The following is a 9,404-nucleotide window of genomic DNA, read 5'->3' as shown; positions in this document are numbered from 1 at the left end:
ATAACCAGGAAGGCCAATGAGGCCTGAAGCCTGGTGACCACTGAATGTGGGAGCTCAAAACCAGGAAGGCCGGCGAGGCCTGTAACCTGACAACCACAGTAGGAGGGAGCTCATATCAAGAAGGCCTGACAAGGCCTGTGACCTGACAACCATGTGGGGCTAGTTTCAGAAAGGCCATAAATATGGATTTTAGAAAGTATATGAAACAAAAGTGCATGTACTTAGTAAATCCGAATCCAGGAAGACCTGGATCAGAAAAAGGCGTCTGTCGTAGCAAACTTTGACGACAGGACGCATCTAGAGTGGGACCCGAGGTGAAAGACTTAAGTCTGGGCCACATAGAAAGGGACCGAAGCGTACAGCGCATGACCCTTACCATAAAAATGGATTTTAGAAAGTACACAAGACGTACCGTCGTGTGACTTACCATAAGTATGGTTTTAACATAATCAGGAAGGCCAGATGAGGCCTGTAACCTGATAGTCAAAATGTGTGGGAGCTCACATTCAGGAAGGCCTAATGAGGCCTACAACCTGGCAGGTGACAGCTCACAACCACACCCAAGCGACCACAGTGAGTGGGAGATCACATTCAGGAAGGCCTGGTGAGGCCTGAAACCTGACATGTGACAACTCATAACCAGTAAGGCCTAGGAGGCCTGAAGCCTGGTGACCACTGAATGTGGGAGCTCATAACCAGGAAGGCCGGTGAGGCCTGTAACCTGGCGAACACAGAAGGTGAGAGCTCATATCAGGAAGGCCGGTGAGGCCTGTAACCTGGCGACCACAGTGTGTAGGAGCTCATATCAGGAAGGCCGGTGAGGCCTGTAACCTGGCGACCACAGTATGTGGGAGCTCATAACCAGGAAGGCCTGGTGAGGCCTGTAACCTGACGACCACGGTATGTGGGAGCTCATATTCAGGAAGGCCTAGTAAGGCCTGTAACCTGATGACCACAGTATGTGGGAGCTCATAACCAAGAAGGCCTGGCAAGGCCTGTAACCTGGCGACCACAGCGTGTGGGAGCTCATAACCAGGAAGGCCGGTGAGGCCTGTAACCTGGCGAGCACAGAAGGTGAGAGCTCATATCAGGAAGGCCGGTGAGGCCTGTAACCTGGCTACCACAATATGTGGGAGCTCTTATCAGGAAGGCTGGTAAGGCCTATAACCTGATACCCAGTGTTTGGGAGCTCATAACCAGGATGGCCGGTGAGGCCTGTAACCTGGCTACCACAATATGTGGGAGCTCTTATCAGGAAGGCTGGTAAGGCCTATAACCTGATACCCAGTGTTTGGGAGCTCATAACCAGGAAGGCCTGGCGAGGCCTGTAACCTGGCGACCACCGTGTGTGGGAGCTCATAACCAGGAAGGCCGGGTGAGGCCTGTAACCTGGCGACCACAGTATATGGGAGCTCATATCAGGAAGGCCGATGAGGCCTGTAACCTGGCGACCACAGCATGTGGGAGCTCATAACCAGGAAGGCTGGGTGAGGCCTGTAACCTGGCGAGCACAGTATGTGGGAGCTCATATCAGGAAGGCCGGTGAGGCCTGTAACCTGGCGACCACAGCATGTGGGAGCTCATAACCAGGAAGGCCTGGCGAGGCCTGTAACCTGGCGACCACCGTGTGTGGGAGCTCATATTCAGGAAGGCCTAGTAAGGCCTGTAACCTGCCTACCACAGTATGTGGGAGCTCTTATCAGGAAGGCCGGGTGTGGCCTGTAACCTGGCGACCACAGTATGTGGGAGCTCATATCAGGAAGGCCGGGTGAGGCCTGTAACCTGGCGAGCATAGAAGGTGAGAGCTCATAACCAGGAAGGCCTGGCGAGGCCTGTAACCTGGCGACCACCGTGTGTGGGAGCTAATATTCAGGAAGGCCTAGTAAGGCCTATAACCTGAAACCCAGTATGTGGGAGCTCATAACCAGGAAGGCCGGTGAGGCCTGTAACCTGGCGACCACAGTATGTGGGAGCTCATATTCAGGAAGGCTGGATAAGGCCTGTGACCTGACATATGGAAGCTCATAGCCTGGAAGGCCTGGTGAGGCCTGTTACCTGGCGACCACATGTGGGAGCTCAGCTCACCTTACAATACATTACCTTTGCTTGCCAAACATGTCCCCGGCTCTGTACAGGAGACGAGTTCTGAAAAAGAAGAGAAAACGTTATTTGCGCAGAAAAAACATTTTCACTCAACATAAAAACCTGCAGCGTGCAGAATGAAGCACACCAGGACTCAGGAACTCAGAAACCTGAGTTCTACTGTTTCACAATGGTTAGGAGACAAGATCCAGGGAGGTGATGTCTAACGTTCAGTCCGAGAACGTTTACTCTGGATCACCTCCCTGAGATCCTGCCTCCCGCGGGAGTTAGACCTCCTGCGCGCACTGCTCCCCCAGCTAGGAGGAGGGGGTGCACGGGAAGCGACACTGGCCTTCCGAGTCTGTCTGTGATCCTCAGACCACGACGGACCAGGCCCTCCCGGCTGCCTGGGCTGGGCTGAGGACCTCCGCGGCATGAGCTCTTAAACGCCGCAGAGCGCGCCCTCGTCTCCCTGAACTTCTCGACCACCGTCTCAACGGAAGGTCCGAAAAGCTCAAAAGGCGAAACCGGCTAATCGAGGAGAAAGGCTTCTTTTCTCTCTTCCCGATGTCAGCCTGGTTGAGCTACAGATGCCTCTCCGTGGCCACCATAGCCGCCTGATGTAATCTTAAGCGGCTTGGATGGCAGGGTCGGAATTATTATTATTTTTTTATATATATATTTCAGTCCTAACCAGACTGATATCATCGGTAGCCGACTGCTGCCCGGCCCGAAGAGAACCAGTCACAGATCCATCAGAAAGAGAAAGAACCTCCTCTACATCGACCTGTAACTCATCCTCGTCAGCTGGCAGATCATCCGCGAGGTAAACGCCCCTCTCCAGCTGATCTGCCAGCTCCATCTGAGAGCCCCACAAGCTCAAGCGCCGCTGAGCCTCAGCCCGAGCGGGACCGAAACCGCGGGGTTCAGATGCCGCGCCCACTTCACTTGAGAAGTGGGACAGACGAGAACGGAACGTTTTCAGAGAAAAACGCTCACAGTTTGCGCAGGAAGCTCCCTCGAGAACTCCCCGCGCGTGCTCTTCTCCCAGGCAGAAAAACGCACAGATCGTGTGAATCCTCCGGTGTCAAATATCTGGGACACGGGTCGGCACACTTGCGGAAAGTATTTTTCCTTTTCTCTGCACGCTTCATTGTTGATTACTCAAAACAGACAAACAGTCCCTGAAGACGAAAAGATGTTGTCACGGTTTCAAGGCACCCTTTTTATACATCCAGGTTGCGCGCTCATCATTCGAGCTGATGATGCACGGGCTGTCGCCGGTCAACATGATTGCTGTGAGTTGATACTTGATTTCAGACACCTGTCACGCCTGAGGCGTTCCCCATAACGTCGATGACGTATTGTTGAGTTCCCTTCGAAAGGGAACTCCGCTTCGAGGGCTATGTAGCCCTACCCCTTAGCCCTACCCCTCGATCTAAACAAGAATCGGGACACCCTACCCCTTGACGTGAACGCGCAAAACGGAGGGGTAGGGCCAAGGGGTAGGGGCAAGGGGTTAATTGGGATTGAGCCTTCACCGTTTTGGCCTTCTGTCCACACTGAGATGGCGTTTTTAGCAACAAAAACAGAGCTTTGTGAAAACACTCTCCAATGTGGATACATTTGAAAACGCTGTTTTCGCATTATAGTGTGGACTGTGAAAACGCAGGTATTTAAAACCAATTATGTAAGTTTAGTCATGTGACGCATATTTAACCCATATTCGTGCCTGTTATGTGCTATTCACTTTCACACAGTTGCTAAAATATGTTACTTTGCACACTCTTCATAATCACAGTCCTGCAAAGATGACAGAAAATTCACTCGCATTTGCTGTCCTGTGCCAAAACATGAGACTGGAGCAGTTGCGTTCTAGACCAAACATATAATGGTGAGTGAGTCTAACCTGGACGCATCAGCGAATGGTGAAATATTTTGCTAAATAAAATGATCCTGCCAGAACAATTGCGTGATAACTTGATTGTCTAGGGAATTTTATTAGTATTCACGCATGCGCTGTAAGGTGAATGTAGTTTTTTGAAATGAAAACTCCTTTTTCAAATCTATCCGGATTAATGTAGACTTAATGTAGACGTAGCCCAAGAATATTCCTTTAAATGGCAAAGAACACATCAATATCAGAGGTTCCACTACAAACAGCTTCCACACATTCAAACACTGATGATTCAACAGGATCATCTAATAATAATGTATCTGTATTTTGAATCCATTAGTCCAAGAGTCAGTTTTTGATGGGATGGCTCTATTTGTGAATAATGTGGTCTGGCCAAAACAAGCACCTTGCATAACACCAAACGCCAGAGATTAACTAGAGCTGTCGACGTCGACATCACGCTCCAAACTAACGACAACAGCATCGCTCATGAGTGCACGTTCTCCTCCCGTGGTGAGCCCAACAGTGTAGCGAAGCACATTCGTCTGGATGCTATAAGTCCTTTGTATCCCAGGCTCTTAATGACTCCAGGAGGAGTGCGGTGAGTAATGAGCAACTGGGTGTTTGATGAACAGCAGGGTAATTCTGTAAGCCGCCGCGTCGAGGCCCAGAGGAATTGAGAGCGGGCCACAGCTGAGGCTGTCGGCAGCCGCTGACAGGCCCTGAGGTTGATTAAAGTTGACCTTGATCGTGAAGTGAGGAAGAGGGAGAGAGAAAGAAAGGGAGAGAAGCACCGCGTGTGGCTGTAACCCCAGCTGGCCGTCCAGCAATCACTAGAAAACAGCGGCTGTTGGGCAAGGAGTAATTGCAGTGGAAAAGACTAAAGGAAATCAATGTAGACCGATCGATAGCAATTTGATTTTTTTTTATTGCTAATTTCTTTTGACGAAGGAGGGGGGTGCGAGATTGATCAAGTGCATCCGTACTGTATCGGCAGACTTTGTTATTCATTGAGAAGAAATGCCCAGCTGACTGACTGATGAATCGGCTGAGATCATTAAGTGTGAATAAATGCTTGTGATGAACACAAAATGAGCTTGACGGTTAACCTTGATGTGGATTCTTCTTGTGTAAATACACAAAGTTGGGGAAAAGGCATTATAGTGTCCTGTGAGGAGAAATAGAGTGCTTTTGAAGGCCGAAACTGACCGACTAGGTCTAAAATCATTAAATGTATTGCTAAATTTGTATACAAAAGTTGCTTCAAATCAATGCCTCAAGTTAGACTTATTTCTACAAAATAATACAGATTTAAACAGAGAAACATGGAAATGAAGCTTGAAGTTATAAACATACCTGCTGCTTATGTCCTGAGCAACTTCGCTGTTGTCTATTATGGTAATATGTACAATCTGTAAAGTGGCAGAAATCCATTGGCTCAATTTTCACTCCCTGACTCCTGAGTGAGAGGCAAACAAAGACCAACGATTACACATCATCAAACAAGTCTCGATTTCCATAGAAAAGTCCTTTTAGGTTGAACTTACATAAACGGGAGCCTTTTTTTTTGTTTTTCATAAAACAAATCAGAATTCATGTACACTACCATATAAAGTTTGGGGTTGGTAAGATTTTTTTTATGTTTTTGAAAGAAGTCTCTTATACTCACCAAGGCTGCATTTATGTATCAAAAATACAGTAAAAACAGTAGGCCTAATACTGAAAAATTTCAATTGCAATTTAAAATAACCGTCTTCTGTTTTAATATATTTTATTCCTGTGATGACAAAGCTGAATTTTCAGCATCATTACTCAAGTCTTCAGAAATCATTCTAATATGCTGATTTGATGCTCTAGAAACATATGAATCATTATTATCAATGTTGAAAACAGTTGTGCTGCAATATTTTTGTTGCCGCGATTCTTTGATGAATATAAAGTTCAAAAGAACAATTTATTTGAAATCAAAATATTTCGTAACAATATAAATGTCTTTATATATTTTGATCAATTTAATGTGCCCTTTCTGAATAAAAGTATTAATTTCTTCTTTTTTTTTAAACAACAAAAAACACCCAAGCTATTGAACGGTAGTGTAGATCTCAATGGTTCTCAATTATTTTTGTCTTAATTTGGCTAACTTCTGCAAAGTGATAGATGAATTTGTGTCAGAATACTGTAGAGTCTGATAGTTGAGTACCCACGGTCTGAGGTTGTTATAGGGGGAAATAGACTGAGTTCCTCTCATTTTCTGTCATGGCATTTTCTGTCACACTGATCCAATCGGTACTTCAGACGCTGCCTGTTAAAAGATAAAATCATCTTACACTGCCCTTAATAACCACACGTAAACAATCAAGTCTGGAAAACATCTTTATCTCTGTGCTTTCTAATATCAGTTAGATACCGTGTTATTTTCTTTGCACTGAAGATTTGAAAGAGGCACCTAATCGACAAGCAGATGCACCTCAAACGGTCCTCTCCGTGGTCTTATCCGGCGATCTCTGGCGGTGGACACACTGCCCTCTGAAGAAAGGCCATTAATCAGTGTTACTTCACCTCGCTGACACTCTCTCACTCACTCATTCAGTCACTTACAGCCCACTCTGTGCCCTCTTCTGCCTTTCCTCAACAATGAACGGACTCAATGAGCCTGTCAATCACTGTTAAAGCCCAGCCCCCCCAAAAGAGTGTTACCTGGAAAGGTTTCCACAACCACCGAATTGACTTCTTTAAACCTTTTAGCTCAAAATGGCTTTAATTTCCAGCACCTAAATTGTGCTTGTGGATAAACTTTGAGAAAAAGGGCCTAATTTCCTCAACAGCGGGTGTTTGAAATGCGATTTGGCCTAAGCGGGAGGGAGAGATGTTTGACCTCTGCTGCCACGCTGGCTCTGGCTGCCGTCCCAGTGAAGTGGCACTGACACTGATGCTGCTGACGGGTGGCTGAATATGTGAGTGAGTTTAATAGGAATCTCAAGACCAGCAACACACCGTGTCAATCACGAGCTGGTATGAGGTGTATTTGGAGCTCTCCTTGGGAGTCAATTCTGCAAATATCCACTTCCCCAAGGTTACATTAAGAGCATTCATCACTAAAGGTCATCGTTTTAATACACATATTGGAATCCGGACAGTCGTAAAAATGCACAACTACATCTTTATAGCATCCCTCAATGGATCCATCTTGCAAACTGTCTTTTTAGTATACCAAAAAATGTAAATGCCCAAACATCCATCAGAAAAAGCACTGATTTGCATTGCCGTTGGAAATAGCAGTGCAGTCTGAGCAGCGGAGAATTTTTTATTTTTTTTTAAGATTCACTGTATGACCCAAACAATCGTCTGTCTGATCTGGTTATGATGAGATGAATGATTTATGGTGGTCTCCACACCCCACATAAAATAAAAGAGAGTGAGAAATACTAAAAGCGAGACTGAGAAAGACTCTGGCAAGGTTGAGAGGACTCCCTGTAAGTGCTGAATTAATTTATGACTCTATCTGAGCTTGAGCAGAGCTAAAATATTCGCTTCGCAGCACTGATTTTCTTGCCTTCTGTCTGAGACGGCGTCTGCGAGCCTGTGAATTAGCATCGCTGCTTAAAGGTGTTCACACACACACACGCTCGGCCCGTTAGCAGGTCTACCCCCCTATGAGTGGAGACAGGGAGTTTTGGAGACTTCTTTCTGCTGCTTGGCTGCTCTCAACTCAGACTTGGCATTGAACTTGGGGTCTGAGTCTGTACGATTTGAAGACTACATCAAATAGAATTTAGGATTTAAAGACTCTGCATGTTAGCACAAAAGTAAAACCATAATTTTGTTTGACAAATAGGTAAGGGATAATGTACAGACAGCCGGAAATCATCACAAAATGAATATCTGAAGGGTTTTATTTTGTGAAAGTGACCAGATGAATGTATACATTATCCCTGAAATTATTCTAATTATTCTGTTATCTTAAGATCCCACTAAGAAAGACCTTAGAAGACAAGTAACAATAAAAACACTGCAACAAACAAATATTAATTTCTATACTAATAATCTCCATTTCAACCAAACATATTGAGATATTCTCTTACCTGCATGTTTGTTTTTGTTTTTTACCTGTTCTTCCAAGGGGACTTTTTTTTTTATTATCTTTTTTTCACTTTAATTGGGGACTCCTAAACTTCCAGTCATCTATAAAATGTTTTATGCTCACCATATACAGTATATTACATTTAATATTTTTAGTCTTCGATAATTGTCAATTTTATTACAGTTGATATAGTAGTAACTGCTCTGAGTTGCGAGATGGCGCTAATGAGCTATTCTAACATGTTGAAATGAAAAGAAAGAGACTGTGGAATAATACAGTTTTATTGTGTATAACTGTATATAGTATCATATTTTGACATGACCAATGGTAAAATATACAATTTAGCATCATTATACGCTCAATGCTTCAACTGACCAATCAAAATGAAGTAACTAATATGGAGCAATTAAGATTTTTTTGGAAAGGAAGCATTAAATTGATCAAAAGTAACATTATATTTAACATTATATTTCAAATGAATCCTGTTCTTTTGAACTTTCTATTCATCAAATAATCCTGAAAGAAGCATCATGTTTCCACAAAAATATTAAGCAGCAGAACTGTTTTCAACATTGATAAGAAACGTTTCTTAAAGCACCAAATCAGCATATTAGAAGGATTTCTGAAGGATCATGATCACACTGAAAATGTAGCTTTGCCATCACAGGAACTACTGTATTTACTGTACTGTACTTTTCATATTTTATATGCACAGTATATCATAATAATACAGCATAATATACAGTCATTAATATACCTTGACTATGATTTACTGGTTTAAAATGTTTTTTGCAAAGATGCATTTATGGATATTAAATTGATCAGAGCTGAGTAAATAAATGCAATTAACTACAAGCTGTGTTTAATTCACAGCTCTCTCTCTCTCTCTCTCTCTCTCTCTCTCTCTCTCTCTCAATTTCTTCCTTTTTTACCTTTCTTAACAAACAGCACTTTAAGTTGTTCAGGCACTGATAAGCTAAGCCGTTCCCCAGCGACTCGCCGTGGCATTGAATGAGTCTGGTTCCAATACATCCCCTGCCCAGCCAATCAATCACTGGCAAGCACTGCAAACTAATCATTTATTGATGCCACGGCACAGCCATGAATTTCTAATAGCATTCGTCTTATTTAACAGTCCAGATCAAACAGAGAAAATCCAAACATGCTGGAAGGGAAGGGTTAGAAGAAAAAAAAAGAGTTAATTCCTGAGCATATCCTTCTTTTTGGCAGCCAACCGACAGATATTGATGGAGAGGGCTGACGAATAAGAGAGGAGGGCAAGGTGGAGGCAGAAAGGGAGTTTGTGTGTGTGTGTGTGTGTGTGTGTGTGTGTGTGTGTGTGTG

At 44.4% G+C, this 9,404-nt stretch overlaps 1 long non-coding RNA gene across 1 annotated transcript; it reads right to left on the bottom strand.

Moving 5' to 3' along the window:
* Positions 1-653: 653 nt before the first annotated feature.
* Positions 654-1,412, bottom strand: LOC130075487 (uncharacterized). The gene is made up of 3 exons (XR_008805526.1): positions 1,114-1,412; positions 832-1,058; positions 654-721 (listed from the first exon to the last, which is right to left on the bottom strand). It is a non-coding gene; the product is annotated as an uncharacterized LOC130075487 (long non-coding RNA).
* Between the last annotated feature and the right edge of the window lie 7,992 nt (positions 1,413-9,404).

This window comes from Rhinichthys klamathensis, unplaced genomic scaffold (genome assembly GCF_029890125.1).
Source record: "Rhinichthys klamathensis goyatoka isolate OS25496 unplaced genomic scaffold, OSU_Roscu_1.1 h1tg000579l_1, whole genome shotgun sequence".
NCBI lineage: Eukaryota > Metazoa > Chordata > Actinopteri > Cypriniformes > Leuciscidae > Rhinichthys > Rhinichthys klamathensis.
This window is presented reverse-complemented; position numbering and strand designations above follow the sequence as displayed.